The sequence below is a fragment of the Chenopodium album genome, chromosome 10 (assembly GCF_948465745.1).
Source record: "Chenopodium album chromosome 10, dcCheAlbu1.1, whole genome shotgun sequence".
NCBI lineage: Eukaryota > Viridiplantae > Streptophyta > Magnoliopsida > Caryophyllales > Amaranthaceae > Chenopodium > Chenopodium album.
Window position 1 is genome coordinate 326,234 of NC_137843.1, and position 17,643 is coordinate 343,876.

General features: G+C 36.5%; 1 pseudogene; it reads left to right on the forward strand.

The window, feature by feature from the left end:
• The first annotated feature begins 4,962 nt into the window (after positions 1-4,962).
• On the forward strand, positions 4,963-8,628 carry LOC145562987 (ribosomal RNA small subunit methyltransferase, mitochondrial-like; annotated as a pseudogene).
• Positions 8,629-17,643: the final 9,015 nt, after the last annotated feature.

The window sequence follows — 17,643 nt, forward strand, 5'->3', positions numbered from 1 at the left end:
TAAACTGAATTAATAACTCAAAATTCCCAAAATAAACTGAATTAAATCACTCAGAATTAATCATAAAATCATCAAAATTAAAAATTTCGAAAAGGGTTGTTCTAAATTCTTAAGCCAATGCAAGAAATAACAACCAGAATAGTCAAGAAAAGAGGAGAAGAGTTGGTGGTACCTAGTCGGCAATTGGTGATGGAAGGTGAGGCGAGGTGTGCGACGGTGCGACGGTGGAGAATTGAGTGTGCCAAAGAGAGAGCGAAGAAGAAGAATTGCGACGCTTTTGGGTATTTTTAATTGTCAGTATAAAAAAAATAAAAAATTAAAAAAAAAAATAAGTAAAAATTTATAATTCTAATTTCTAAGTTAGGGCAGTAGGTGTCGAACCTAAGACCTTAAAAAAGTGCGCTGCTCTATTTCACAAAGCCTTACCAATGCACCAAACTTACCCACATGATTATTATTCTCACAGAAATTTATTTTAACCCTTTTTCTTTTCTTTTTTTTTTAAAAAAAAAATAAAAATTAAAAATTATAATTTTTTTCCAAAAAATCTGTGGGTTCAATGAACCCCCTTGAACCCCCCTAGATCCGCCCCTGATCTCCATTGTTGTTGAGCATATTTTAGCTTTCTCTCTCTTCTCCATCTCAATTCACCGTCTCAATTGAAGTAGAAATTCGCTCACAAAATGAAGTTAGCGCTCTGGAGATGTCGGTCAATATTAATATTATTAGTATTGGCTGAATTATTCGGTTATGTCGTACCTCACTCCCGTATGATACGGAGGCCGGCATCAGACTGCCAATGGTGGGTTTCGCCACCGTCCCGTTTCCATCCATGTCAATTACTCCAAGCTTACCAGTTCCGCAAAGTGCTCAGGTTCTAAATGATTCCAATTTCCAATTACTTCAATTACTAACAATCTATCAATCCTAGAATGACAGGTTCAACTCCTAATATTTTCATATGTTATTGCTCAGCTCATTTGTTTATTTGATTATTAATTAAAATAAGTTCCCAAATAGTCATATCTTTATAAAATTATTATGCTTCTTTAAGTTTTACTACTGCTACTCCGTGTTTGAAAGTAAAATGACCCAAAATTAAAGGCATCATATTCATATACTTCGTATGTATCAAGGATTGAGGTAGTATTAATAGAGATATGTTGCTTGATTTTCTGCAATTGGTATTGCATAATGATTTTGATTTGTTATTCTAGAATCTTGATTTTTGTTTAAAATGTTTAACTAGGGACTGTGAGTGTTATTGGCTTTGTCCTAATTGTCATATTTTTACCGGATTCCGTTTTCATTATGCAATTGCTCTGTGTTTATGGGTTAATTTACTCCGTGATATTTCAGAAGTAGTTTTATTTAATTATTACTGTATCTTATTTGCTATGGATTGCATTTGACATGGCTGCATTTCGCTTATTTCATCTGCTAAAGTACTTGGCTTATGTCCTTGTATTAGATTCAATCTTTGGACTCTTTCATAAAAAAAAAAAAAAAAAATCAATCTTTGGACGTATTTTTACTGTTCCTGGGTTTATTGTTTGCAGATTCCCCACCACAGGCCTATCGACTTACCAGTAAAAGAGAAGCCGAGTGACCTATCAATTAATTAGAAATTAAATGGAGAATGGAATAATTTTGATATTTAATGAGGGTTATGGTATAATTACGTGACAACATTAGTCACTAGACAATGAAAAGATTATTTCTTTATGTGGGCATTTTTTTCCCTATATTTTGTGAAGGACAAAATTCACGACTTACACATAATTGTGATTAAATAACATTGACACTAATGAAATTAATCTGATGATTGTGTCGGAGTAGATGTACTACAAAGAAAGGAAACCAAACTGACTACGGTGAAAAGAGGAAGGAAGTAAGAAGGGATTTAAGGGAATTATCAAGGCTGGATAAAGGGATTATTCTATACCGTGCATAGTGACTAGATTTCTAGAAAGGGGAGTTTTTGATAATTAATGATCTCATTCACACTTTTCATTGTATCGATTTATTAGAGATAACACCTATCTATAACCGTGCCACTGGAGGTTAGTAGTCATGGAATGATATACGTATGTGTGTTCCAAACTTAAGAAGGAATAACAGCTTTGATTTTTTAAATAATGGGTGAGTTATAATAAATCGTTTTAAAAAAATCATTATTACACAAAACATGTTTCTATAATAACATACGAAGTATATGATAATATAATATGTGTTTATTGATCAACTTAATATAAGTGTAATTCAACATCAACTAAAAGTTCGTAAACTTTGAGGTTCGAATATACAACATCCTCGCAATGACTAGTCATGTCGCGCGCATACATCCTCGCAATGACTAGTCATGTCGTGCGCATCGCGGCCGTGAACTCTCCTATTATACCTAAAAGGTACAATAGATCCTTTTATATATTGATAATAATTAAGCTAACTACCAATAACAACTTTAAGAAATTATTGGCAACTATTGACTTTTTTGAGCATGCTTTGATTTGCTATTGGTTGCTGTATTTTTAAGGTTTAGATGTATATTAACGGTCCATCCAATCATTTCCAACGAAGAGTACGTTATTTGATCTAGTAGGAATGATTCCGATATTTAGGGCATGTTGGAATCATAATTATAATTGTTATAAAAAGCTAATATTTGCTTAAATTAGCTTGTTTAACAACTTATTTTATTCTTTCAATTGTGTTATGTCTGTCCCAATCTTGGTAGAGTTGTTTTAGGATATCCTCACATGATGTAACAATAGAGTCTTTATTTACTCATTGAGGAAATGAGCTGAGAGTAGTCATATCAAGTATCATCGATACTTAATTATTCGACTTAAATTCGACTGACACTTAACGTACACATTTGAATCAAAATTAGCCAATTGTCAAATTGAATCATTTTTTGTACCGAGTAAAAATGGTATTAGTTCGATTATTTTTATTTATTATTATTGATGCTAATGAGGGCCAAGCCTTAAAACAAAAACAAAACACACTACTACCTTACAAACCGAGGTTCAGCTACCCCAATGATGTCCTCCCAAAAACGGTTTTTTATTTCGATTGGAGGAGTATCGAAATAAACGATCCTATCTTTGAGAAGAACCCCACGTTAGCTAGAGAATCCGCTACCTTATTACCCTTCCTATAATAGTAAACAAATTTAAAATTACAACCAAAAGACTTAATTAAACTAGGACAAGACTTAAGAATATGCATGCATAAGTACTGAAGAAGCAATATGAAATTTTTTTCCAAGTTGATTCAATTTCGAAAGAAACCTGTAATAAGGTGATGAGACAATGAGATAGACTCAAAAAAATTACACAAAGACAAGACACCCTCCAAATATAGAGAGTAGTAGATTATTAAGTCATTGACATTTTGAAAGCTGATTCATCACAAAACACTTCCAAGCCCAGAAGTCCAAGAAACTTAGACAGCTAGTGTGAGCGAGTTAAGTACATTTCTATTCCCTCTATTTATTGCTACTTAATATTGCTTGTTGCTTACCCGTAATACATACCCTTTTTTAATCGTCAATTACAATGCAACAACACAATTATACATTAACCTAAGATTCATGATGTTAAAGGAGTGCAAGTTACTTTGTCAATCTATATCGTTTTTGCACACAACGTGTTCGACGAATTGTTTAGCTCAGAGAACTACGCTTCAAAATAGCAGCCATTATGATGAGTACTCTATCTAGTGATTCTTTTATTTATGCACACAACCTGTTTGATGAAATGTTTAGCTGAGTTTATCATCTTCTTGTTTCATTACCCTTATTTGAGTATATTCCCATATGTTGGTAACTGTGTTGCAACCACCAACTTTCCCGAATTCATTATATTCTTATAGCAACATTCACATCTTACCATTCCAATAATTACACGACACTACTTTTGTAACTAATATTTAAGATTCTTCACTATCAATGTTAGTTGAAGAAAGCATTATTTACATTTTTCTGGGTATGAATACTTAAATGGGTCTGATTTTGGTAATTTATTTTGGCTATGACTTAAATGGAATGTTCTTGTATTTCACGTTTGCGCAAAAGGTGTTAGATATACAGTCTAAATCCTACAAGTTTTATACTATTTGATAATGCAGTAGTATGTATGTTTGAAACATCACTATTTAATTATTTAATACTGCATTCATTTCTGTTAGGAATCATGGTTCATTTGTACTATTTGATAATTATTGTGAATCTGAAACCTGGTCAAATTGCACAATGGTTTTATGTTTATGACTACTGGATGTGCTGCTTTGAAAGCAAATTTATGAGAAATATGTTTTTACATGACATTAGTTTTAGGATATTTTGACTTTTACCACAAAAAAAAAAATCCAAAAATTGTTTTTTACCACCAAAACTTTTATTTTACCACCAACAAAAAATTAAAAATTGTTTTTTACCACCCGCTGTCAAAAACCTAATGGAATTTTCTAAATTCTTCGATTTTCATGCGCAACATAGGTTCTTTAGGTTTAGGGGGGCATTTTGATTCCAAGGATCCAATTTGAGGTCAGAATTGACAAAAAATGATCAAAAATGCCTCATTTTGCGTGTTTAAAAATACCTCGATTTGCGTGAACACTTAAAATGAGGCATTTTCGGTCATTTTTTGTCAATTCTGACCTCAAATTGGTCCGTTTGCACCAAAATACCCCCCTAAACCTTGGAAGAACATGTTTTGTGCACAAAAATCGATGATTTTTTTTAAACAGTTAGATTTAACGGTTTTCTTAATGGTAGGTGGTAAAAAACAATTTTTAGAAATTTTTTTGGTGGTAAAATAAAACTTTTAAAAGTTTTGGTGGTAAAAAACAATTTGCTGATTTTTTTTGGTGGTAAAAGTCAAAAGATCCTTAGTTTTATATGATGCATAAGTGGAGTTTGTATGTTTGGGTTATCTGACATTATAGAAGGCTTTCCTACTCGTGCAGTTTGCTATAGCCTGATAATAAAATCAGTTGCAGAAGTAATTAGGTAAAGACATAATGCTTCAGCAACCGAAGTTCCCCTGGTTTTCGCGCAATATCTTTGTTCTGCACTGCCAGCTGTTGCTTCGTACACTTGACTGCAAGCTTTATCATGATCATATCTCAAAACGTGGCAGTATTGATGATACTGTTGATAAGTTTCAAACTACTAAAGAAAATGCTGAATGCCATTTCCAACTATATAAAAGCAAGGGTCAACATCTTCTGACTAGTGGACGGGTTCTTGACTCCATTGTGAAAAGCTCTAACATCAAGGCCACTGACACAGTTTTAGAAATTGGTCCTGGTACTGGAAATCTGACCCTGAGACTTCTACAAGCTGCCAGTAAGGTTGTGGCTATTGAGATTGACAAAAGGATGGCTGAAGCACTTCAAAAGTGAGTAGCTGAATGTGGGCTTGAAGATCGTTTAACTGTAAGACAGAAAAATGTCAAATTATTTATGATTTTTGTGGAGTATTCTAAAGTCCTTATCAAACTAGCAATTTTTTTTACGCATTAGCTCACATAGATCAGTTTTGCATCTAATACGTGAAGATGCAATGAAGACAGAGTTTCCTCATTTTGATCTGGTAGTGGCAAATATTCCTTACGGAATTTCTTCACCTCTGATTGCTAAATTGCTGTATGGAACTCGCCCCTTTAGGAGTGCCACACTTCTGCTTCAGAAAGAGTTTGCATGTCGCTTATTAGCTAATCCAGGGGATTCAGAGTTCAATCGTTTAGCAGTAAACGTGAAACTGGTCGCAGCAGTGGAACATGTTATGAATGTAAGCAAAAGGGACTTTTTTCCTGTTCCTAAAGTTGACTCGTCCGTTGTTGTAATCAGACCAAAGGTGGACGTCCCTCAAGTTGATTTAAACGAATGGTGTGCATTTACGAGGACTTGCTTCCCTACCTTATAAAAAGTGGGAAAATACTCTTATGAATAGTGTTAGGACATTTTTAACCCTGAAAATGTTTAATTACCTTTATACCCCCATTAATGTTGTATGAGTAGTTTATGAATAATCAATGTATTTATTTTATTGCTAATTTGTTATTATTGATCAATTTCACAACATGGGTTTTATCGTTAATGTAATTGCTCACTTGTCAATATAATCAATTTAGGATTGCTTTAATTATTCTAACCTTCATAAGTATTTTTTTTTTTTTTTAAAAAAAAACCTAACTTTCATAAGTATGATTATGAGAGGTTTTGATTTTACATTCTTTCCTATATGAAGCACAAGGAACTATGGAAGCAAGCATTTGTCCAATATAGTGCAAAAGCAACTATATTGAAACTGAAATTGATATATGAGAAATCAGGCTCAAGTGTGGGTTGATGAATCGATTATATTTTGGACAGTAAGAGAAAACCGATGTCCATGATTTTGATATAAGTTTACAAGGGTATTGGTTCATTTAAAAAAGTTCATGAAAGTGAAATCCAAAAGATCATATGAGTAGTTATAAAAAAAAAAAAAAAAAAAAAAAAAAAAAAAAAAAAAAAAAGCTAAGACAAAGGTTGGTCAAATACATTAACCAGAAAGTTATTCAAGAGATTGCGGTATTAATGCTATTGAGATAGTTTAGTTAGTTTAGTGACTCTTAAGGTGCAGCAATAATTGCCCAAGTTTTTACTCATTTGAACTGAAGACTAGCTTGGTAGAAATTTGAATTGGGAATGAACTTGATTGACAATTTCACACAGTCAATCACTCAACATCTACTGTTATTAATCCTTGGACCTTATTTCTCCACTTAACTTAGGGTCTATTCTCATTGACTGAACTGAGCTGAACTGAATTGAACGAGAGTTTTGATTAGTTCAAGATTTCAATCTTTATCCAGAGTTCTTAGAGCCTTTTGATCTTGCTACCGACTTAGGACACACTATGTTCGTTGATTCCGAAAGCATTAAGATATGTGAACTGAACTTATTAGAGCTGAACTAAACTGAACTGAAATGAATATTTTATGAGAGAAGGAAATTAGGAGCAGAACTGAATTGAACTTATTAGAGCTGAACTGTACTGAACTGAAAATAATCGTATGTGAACAAACCCTTAGTTTTTGAGGTTACTTGGTCCATTTTGTCCACTGTATTTTTTACCGATTCAAGAAAATAACTTCATTATTTTTGTAACTTTAACAAAATAAATAATGACTTATAATATTAATTTACTTTGTAATTACTGTAATTATTACGATCATAACTTTAACCGATTATAACTTAAATTGAGGTGTATTGGTATCTTATATGAATACAAGAAAAATATAGACATGTGATGTCCTGCTAATTGAACCATTTCAATCTGTACTTTAAATATAGCAAACATTTCCATGTCTAGAACTCAATACTTTATACAACTCCTTCACTAATTCTAGAGTAATTTGCTAAAGTTTTGAGCATTGCTAAGATACATGACATTCAACATATTAATCGCATTTGTACAAATAGTTATAATAAAATATATGCAAACATGCATAAGGTATTAAGACTAACTACAATAACTCAACTTGAAACACTACCTATACCGCGCGCATCGCGCGCGTAGGATCCCCTAGTTAGTAAGAAAAATAAGACATTAGGTGCTACATTCAAGCAAAAGAAGAAGCTAAACGAGCTGATGAGAATATCTTGCTTTATGGGCGTGAGCAAAGAAACTCCAATGCTTCACCCTTCTTCTGAAAGCAGTGATAAATACGAAGATGCAGAAAGTGTTGAAGTGCTAAATGATTCTATGGGTAATTCTACTCCATCTTTAGAAACGGCAGTCTCATTATTCAAAGAAAAGGTAATCAAAATTCTCAGAACTAGTGGGTTTGAAGACAAGAGACCTTTAAAGATATCTATTGAGGAACTATTGCATTTGCTGTCATCGTTTAATGAAAACAAGATCTACTTTCATGGCAATGAAGAAGATGTAAGCAATACAGCTCTGGATACTTTCTTTGAATCATAGACTCAGTTTTCCAAGGCAAAATATTGTGTAATTTTTATATGTCCAATTTTTGTCCACTGCTGGCCTTAAGTTGTATGCTAGTAGACTCCGGGACAACATTGTATGCATTCGTGGGATATACCGTGTCTGAAGGCTTTGTATAAGGATAGCTCATGGAAATATGAGAAATATCTTCCAAAAATTTCTCGCAACACTCACTCCAGTATATGGTTTTACAAGCGAAAGATGAGAATATGGTGTTGGCTCTAATCATGATTCATGAGATCATTCAATTCCCTCAACATGAGGAAATGGTGCTGGCTGCCTGGGTCTAATGGAGACCGTGGTGCGACTTTGAAAGACTATGCAGCTGCATTAACCCAATGGCCGGGTGCCAAATGATGCAGCTTTTGTGCATGTATCTGGGACTCAATTCATCGCTCTTCATCTATATTTGTTCATGGGTAGGTTTACAAAAGCTGAAGGCTCATGCAAGTTTTGTAAGATGAGCAAGTGTAAGTGTTTTAGATATGTAAGGTGAACCGTATTGTTACCACTTCATGGCATAACAGTACGTGTTCATTATCATTAACTAAAGCTACAGTTTGTTAATTAAAAGTATTAACAGTCCACAGATCATCGAATTGTAATTGCTTCATCATAACAAAACACAAAGGACAATTTGTAAATGAATTTTAAATGGATACTAGAATGTAATCATATCATCCTAATATCCATGGTAATGCAATTGTATCCCCCAAACAAACTATATAATATAAGCGCACTTCTATTACTGGGTTTTACTTTTGCTGCTGTTGGGCGGGCCTTTTCAGATGTTAGGCATTGTGGAATTTTTTTTGGGCCTCTACAGCGTGGCATTGTGGATCCTTTTTTTTTTTTAACGGGGGGAGGGTAGAATTCCTATGTTCAATTTCATCTATTCTAATTTGTCTATGACTATTATTTTTAAAGTGAAATTAAACTCCTTTTTATTTTTTATTTTTTTTTTGAAACCCGACCGTGAAGAGCTTATATTATATCATCAGATAAATTGTCCATAAGTACATAAGGGGAAATATCACTCGGATAATGATTTTCCCAAACTTGCTCAACACCAAACGGAATTTACTTAGCCAAATGGTGAGTGACAAAATTGCCTTCACGTCTAACATGAGACCAACCAACAAATTCAAAACTAGAACTAAGAAAGAAGATGTCATCCAAAATGTTGTCTAAATCTGTGAAAAAAATCGAAGCATTGCTAAGCTTAGTAATCAGGCCTTGGCAATCCGATTCAAAGATAATCTTCTTGCATCCATACCTCTTTCCCAACCGAGCCGCAAATCGCATAGCCATACCTTCTGCTATATCAGGAGGCCAATGTCCACGCTGCCTTCGAACCCCAGCAAAGATCACCTCCCCTGTCGAGTTGCGGGCTACATCACCTAGCCCAACCCAACCTTCAACACATAAACTAGCATCACAATTTATCTAAATAGACTCACCAGTTAGGGGGAAGCCATTTCTTTGGGCTGCGTTTGGTGGCAGGGGCCTTAGGGGAGCCGTAAATCTTGACAGAATACACATTATGGTCAGTCACAAGGCGGTTTGTACGTGCTAGAGTAAGAGCATGGGGAACCTCATTCGAGTTGAAAACTTTCTCATTTCTTCTGTTCCATATTTGCCACATTAGAGCCACACACTTTTGGCGCTTGAGAGCATCCATCTTCCTCCAAGAGTCTAGCAAGTCAAGAAAGCTCAGGGAATTAGCATGAGATACCATGTCTGTGCACTCAATCTTTGACCATAAATTAGAAACAGTAGCGCAATCAAATAGCGCGTGTTGCTGTGTTTCACAAGCAGAGCACCAGGGACAACCCTCGTCATCAATGATATGTCTTCTCTTCAGAAGGGCACGAACCGGGAGAGAATTCGTGCATACCCTCCAAAGGAAATGGCGAACCTTAGGAGTGGTATCTAGCTTCCAAAGATCAACCCAAGCTTGATGGAAATCGTCAAGATTGCATGACTTTCCCAATAAATAAGCAGACTTCACAGAATAAATTCCATCATAGGAGAAAGCCCAAGTAATACAATCACCAGGATCATGCATGCTCAATGGGATAGACAAGATGCATTTTTTGTCACGATCATTAAAAATCTCCTCAATGAGCCCAATATTCCATTGCTTCGTGGACGAGTCCACGAGATCATGAACTAAAGACACCTCATCAGTTCGTGCACTAGTCAGAAAACGACCCTTATCGTCAGCCACCCAAGGGTCCTCCCACACTCTTATATTAGTCCCGGTTCCCACTCTCCATAACAGTCCTTCATTAAGCAAGCTCTTCGAACTCCAAATGCTACTCCACGAGTAGCTCCCAGCAGTGCCAAGATATGAATTAAGGAAGTCCGAGTTGGGATAGTTTTTGCTTTTAAAAACACGAGCAAACAAGGAGTTAGGGACATGGAGAAGCCTCCAAGCTTGATTTCCCAAAAGAGCTAAATTAAAGACTACCAAGTCTTTAAAACCGAGCCCACCGAGACATTTCGGAGCGCACATCGATTCCCAACTCTTCCAATGCATGCGACCTCCATTTCTTGAGTCCCCCACCAAAAACGAGCAGTCATAGACCTTATCTCATCCAAGATCCCAATAGGAATTCTGTAAACCCCCATAAGATAGATCAGTATAGCCTGGATAACCGCCTTGATAAGGACTTCCTTCCCAGCCTGAGAAAGCGGTTTCTCCTTCCAACGTTGCACTTTTTCTAGATACGGTCTTTAAAAGCAGCAAACACAGATTTCTTTGATCTCCCTAAAATTGTAAGGATACCCAAATATTTCTCATGAACATCAACCTTCTTCATATTTAGCAGATTTACTAACTCCAGTTGCTTTGACTCACTGACACCTTTGCTAAAGGACACCTCTGATTTATCATAATTGATATTCTGACCGGAAGCTGCTTCGTACAAGTTGAGTATATCATCATTCTTTGAGCATTCCACTCGGTTAGCCCTAGCAAAGAGAAGGCTATCGTCAGCGAAAAATAAATGAGAAATAATTGGGCCATTTCTGCTTGCCCGGACCCTATGGAGTTGTTTATCTTCCACCGCCTTCCTCAAAAGACCCGAAAAAGCATCAGCAATTAGGATGAAGAGATACGGGGAGAGAGGGTCCCCTTGCCTCAGTCCCCGAGTCGGAGATACTTCCCCACAAACAACACCATTAATAATGACGGAGTAAGAGACCGTATTCACACAACTCATAATCAGACTAACCCAAGTGGCAGAGAAACCCATCTTCAACAGGAGATTTTCCAGAAAGGACCATTCCACCCTATCATATGCTTTGCTCATGTCCAGTTTTAAGCCAATCGAGCCTTTTTTACATTTACTCCATTTCTTCATAGTGTGAAAAATTTCAAGAGAAATTAAGGCATTGTCTGTGATCAATATACCCGGAACGAAGGCACTTTGATTTTCAGAAATCACATCAGGGAGGATAGATTTGAGTCTCAAAATAATCACCTTCGACACAATCTTGTATACAACATTACACCAAGCAATAGGACGGAACTCTGCTAAAGAAGTGGGAGCCTTGACTTTCGGAATGAGCGTCACATTGGTTGAATTCACAGCCTTTGGAGAGTGATAACTTGTTATTTGGTACGATTTTAGGGTACTTTTGAACCTTGTTTTCGTGATTAGTCGACATCAAAGTTCATTATTTATCCTATTTTTATACAAATTTTGTACCATCCATGCTTCACGGGTTGTTTGTGTTTTTGATGTAATGTAGCTATTTTTAGCACCATATATGGATGTGATCAATCATGAGTAAACAAGGAGAAGGGCAAGCTTGGTTGATAGAGCAATGGAGGAAGAAGGATGAGTGCCTTAAAGAGAAATGGAAAGCTTTGAAGGATTGTTTGCACAAGGGTCAACTTCAACTGACTCTAAATTTTGTTCTACTCAACATTTTGAAGTGATTCAAATTGGAGAATAAAGTTCATCTTGATAGCTTTCCAACGACTGGTCACATGCCTTATTCCGATGAGTAACGAAGAAGTTATGACCTTCCGAAAATAAGTTGTTTCGCTAGAAAAGGGCTGCACGTCCGTGCCAATAAGTGGCACGTCCGTGCAGGTCCCTGCACGTCCGTGCCAAATGAAGCACGTCCGTGCAAGGTCAGGCAGTAGCTACTGCTCGTATTTTAACAGGTCTGCACGTCCGTGCAACCTTTGGCACGTCCGTGCCGACCTGTAGACGGGTCGTTTTTCTCGTTTTCTCCGTCCTTTCTATTTGGGGTAATATAAATACCTTCTTAGCTCCGATTGTAAAAGGGAGAGCTTCTTAGTGTAATTCTAGCTTAGGTTAGGGTTTTTAGAGAGAGAAACTCTCATTTTCTAGAGAGAGAAAGTAGGAAAAACTTGTCGAAAGCTTGGAATATGAAGAATTGAAGGAAGGAGACTTGAAGATTTGATTATTTCTTGCAATATCAATGAGAAATTCTTACTCTCTCTCTTATTTTATTGCTTTAATTACTTATTTTTGCATCTTTTCTAGTTTAATTACTTGTTTATGTTAATTTAGTGTTTGAATTCATGCTCTTAGTTGTTAATTCCTTAGCTTTGCAATTTATAATGTTTTGTGAGTAGTTTATTTACGTGGGATGGTTGAAACCATTGATGAATTCACAAATACTTGTTTGCATGTGTTGATTTAGCTAATGTGGGATGTTAATTAGTTGAGCTTAAGTGGTTTCATTGTTAGTTCTTGTAAGTGGCCATTGCTAGAACTATTTATCTAAGCTTTCTCAACGAAGGATCGAGAGATGAACTTGAGTTAGCTCCATTATGCTTAATTGACTTGAAATGCCATGAGAATAGGAATTTCTAGTCAAGGGAATGTTTATGTCATTGTGATTATGTTTTAACACTTGCTTTATGCTTTGTAACCACGAGAGTAGGTTGTATTCATGATTCAAGTAATCCCTCTAGCTTGAGAGAGTAGTTGGGTGCCTTAGATGACTTCCCCTAATTTATTCCCAAATGCTATGTTTTGTATGTTAAATTGTAGTTTGTGAATGACTTAATTGGTGGATACCTTCCCAAGATCCTTTTTATATTATTGTTTGTAGTTTTTTCTTTATAACTCAAAACCCAAAAAGACTTGTCTTAGCTTATCACAAATCAATATTTGTTAGTGCTCCCCTTAGTCCTTGTGGGATCGACCCTTACTTGCCCTTTCTACCCATTAGAGAGACCAAGTTAGGTTTTTATCTTTGGTAGGCTCGACGACGGCCTATCAGAGAGCAATTACCATGAATAATATTACAAACATGATTTGTAACGTCATCACCAACAATGTGCCAAAATTTTTGGTAGAAAATGGCATGAATACCGTCTGGTCCAGGGGCTTTACATGGATGCATTGAAGAAACGACCTCATAAACTTCCTGCTTTGTACAAGGACGAAGAAGAAAAGTGTTATCTTCCTGCGAAGTTACCTTTTTAACCGAGTTCAGTATCGTGTCAACAGCCTCCATAGTCGGCTCTGAACTAGAAAAAAGGTTCTGATAAAAATCTTGGACAATCCCTTCAAAATCATCCTCATCGTCACACCATTTGCCCACCTTGTTCATTAAACCAATAATCTCATTTTTCTTCTTTCTCTGCGATGCTTTATGATGGAAATATTTGGTATTTCGATCACCATCCTTGATCTCCGAGACCCGGGATCTCAAGTACCAATATACTTCTTGTTTGTCCAACAACTCATCCATTTTCTTCTCAAGAGAAGAACACAACGCCAGATTGGATTTGGTGACGGGAAGTCATTGCGCTTCTTTGAGGAGCTTTTCCGTGTCGTCAATTTGATTGCCCAAATTTTCGAATTTTTTCTCACTCCATCTTCTCAGCGAGCCAATAATGGTATCGAGCCGATTTTGCATTGGCAGACCAGCAGAGTCCTCCCAGGAGTTGCGGACTGCAGCTTTACAAGTAGCATCGAGCAGCCACCCTGTTTCAAATTTAAAGGATTTTTTACCCCTCTTCCTCTTGCGTTTAGGACGCCTTAAACGGATGAAAATCGGGGCATGATCAGATTTTACACGTACCAAATTCTCCACTCGAGCTTCAGGGAACATGTTGCACCAAGACTCATTACCACAGAATCTGTCAAGTCTCTCTCGAACCACTGTATTCTCTTCATTGCCCCTCTCCCAAGTGAACCAATGGCCATCATAACCAAGGTCTTGTAAATTATAATCATCTAGAGCTCTCTGAAAGTCCGGAATAGTCATATGATCAGAATTTGCATATGATCAGAATTTGCACCCCCCTCCTTCTCATTATTGCATAAATCTTATTAAAATCGCCTCCAACAAGAATAGGGCCACTAGTAGAACTACATAAAGAGCGAAGCAAATCCCATGTTTTGTGTTTATTGGCGGATTCCGGCAACCCATAAACACCAATAAAATGCCATTTAAATCCCTCAACAGTGGTAGCATCTCCACAAATATGATTATTCGAGTAAGAAACAAGAGAAAAATTAACATTACTACTATTCCAAAAAATACATAAACCACCAGAAAGTCCTTTACTACTAACACCAAAAGAACAGTCATAGCCAAGTCTAGACTTTTTATTTTCAGCAGAAATACTATCTATTTTAGTTTCAGAAAGGAAAACAATATCAGGAGCAAGAGATGAGCACCACTTACATAGTACTCGAACTGCCTTAGGGTTGCCAAACCCCCGGCAGTTCCAACATAAGGTATTCATGACCCTTTGCGGGGATGGATTTGCCCATCACCCGCTACTGAGAGATCCTTCACGTTCTTTGAACTCAAAGCTTCAAACTTCAATCTTTTCTCACACTGTAGTGAGTGATATTCCTTCCCTTCCATGATGTCAAAATGTCTCTTTGATGGGGTATTAGCAGCATTCATAACCACATCATCAGAGGTCCTAGAAACTTGTAAAGGCCGGGGAATTTTCTTCCAAGTTTTGGGAGGCTTGTGGTGCACCTGCTTAGATTGAGAGCCAAAGGTGAAGCCTGGATCATCTACTTTCAAGCCTAATTGATCAACCAGGCTGTCAACAATAGACCGTTCCACTTGAGAGTGTGGGGAGCTTGTCTCAACGTTTGCAGGCTGAGGCAGAGATTGAACATCTTGTGCACCATGGAGCAACAGATCGGGGGAATCATGAAGCATGTCCTGGTGCTCCAAATTCTGACTGTCCACTTCGAAAATTTCAAGACCATTCGCACCGACTCTCATCTTTTTAACAGTAGTTTTTGGAGTACCAAAAAGCAAGTTCCGAGCAGCTGCAGGGGGCCCCAATTTCACTGCACCAGGCTCATAATAGCTCGGTCTAGAAATTGTATTTTCTCTCATCTTCCTTAAAATACTAGCTTCTTTAAGTCGATCCGTCTTAGTCATCTTCACACGCTTCTTTGGAGATCCCCTTAGGTACGAACCATATTGATAGACAACCTCAGCTTTGTCTACACTCCCTTCATGTAAAAATTTACAATCTCTCTCCACATGGCTGAGGCGACCACAGTAGAAGCAATAATCTACAAGTCTTTCATACTTCAATCCGAACCACTTATTAGAGTTCGACCCAATAGAAAGCTTTATTCCACGCCTTAGGGGTTTATCAACATCAAGGAGAACCTTAATGCGCATAACATCACTCCAACCAAGCGGGTATTCGTCATCATACTCCAGAAAACCTCCTAGGCACTCACCAATGTCAAAAGCCACCGATGCAGTGCGTCTATTGAAAGGAACATCCTCCAATTGAACCCAGAAAGGGGATTCATCAAAACTAACCTCCGAAGGTTGTTCTTCCCCTTTAATTTCTTTCGGAACCACAAGCTTATCATCAAAAAACCACGGGCTACTATCAATAACACGGTTTTTAGTTTCCTCACAAGCAAATTGGAAAACAAATAAATTCGAGTCGACCATCTTAACAGCAACATCGTCTTTCGCCCTCCAAACTGATGTTAGGGTTCGTTTGAATGCCTCTACATTGAAAGGTTTATTCGTCAATAACCTCCCAACCAGCGTTAAGGAAATTTTCTTATTCGTATCATCATCAATGTTCTCTTCAAAATCTCCACCAATGATAATGTCCTCCTCTGTTAATTTCAGTTTTTCCCATTGGTCAATTAAATCTGAAGCCATGAGATTGTAATGCAAGAAAAGAGGATCGCAACAGATGAGACGACGGGAAAAACCGCACCTACCACCCTAGATTAGGGACAAAGCTTCAAGTTGACGAGGAACCCTAGCAAGGGACACGATCCTTCTGCGTCTTCTCTTCGCTCTTTGGTATTATTCTTATATATTTCGTCCTCCTTTTTCTTTTAATGAAAAGATGTATGGCATTTTTTTTTATTACTACCGAGTATAAATTTTACAGAGTATCATGAGTTAATTAAAGATATTCATAATTGTTAATAAGTCACCCTATTCAAAATACTACTATAACAACATTCTAGAATTTATTTCAAATTTATTAACAAACAATACATTATTTGAGTATCAATTGATTGAGAGTCTTGAGACCACATAAAATGTAGTGATCCTGAAATTTTAAACCATGTTAATAGGGAGGAGTATGTTATATTTTTGGTTGCATATGATGAATATAGCGATCCTAAAATCCTAGACTATGTTAATATACTCCGTATATATTCATTGACACCAAGATAAAAAGGATCTTTAAGTTTTTACTAAACCAATAAAACTGACCATTTTTCCCCGATACAAACTCAAAATCTATAAACAAACCGACCCGAACAATTGAATAACCACCTCTATATTTCACTAATAAGCCTACATATAGGTGTCAACATCCAGGCTATAGCTATAGCCCATATCTAACTTTTTCATAGGTGAGGGCGAATACTTTTATCGTGGATTTGACAATTATGGTATAAATATGCCTATATGGTGCCAAGACTGCCCAACCATTAAAGTTTTGACAATGACAAATCAAATAACTCCATATTTTTTTGAACCTTCCATTTTACGGAGTATTTCGTTTTCGTTATCAGCTTCTATTTTCAATCGTTGGATCATATGATCCATAATAGTACGATCAAATGTACTGTGATTCCAAGCCCTTTTCAGTGGGCCCTGAAAATCCACTAATTAAGAACACGTGTGGAAGCTTTTAACAAATTATTGTCTTTCTTTTGGCAATCTGACGTTCAATATTTTCTTCCTTAGGCTGAGAGTAACTTTGCTAGTGCGCTAGGAAGAAATTTCTGTCCTTGAGTACGTTTAAGGAGAATTGCCCAACACCAAAAATGCACTAACCTAACAAACTCATATACATCCCTTGAGAGTTGAGACCACACTCCACTTCGACCATACATAGCTAATCAAATTATTTTATGCAATGTATAGGAAGTACCAAAGATTTTGCTCTTTGTACTCATTGTAAACATTTTGAATCCATAACTGACAGATGTACTACATGTAAAATTTTTCACAACGTTTTTTTTTTAAGAATGCATCTATGACATTTAATCATTGTTTTTTGTATTCATTAAATGTTACCAAGTCGTAAATAATCCAAGTGCTTAAATCTCCAAAGTCGATCATAGCATGCAATACTTCAATTGAAGATGCATATTCACACGCTCGTG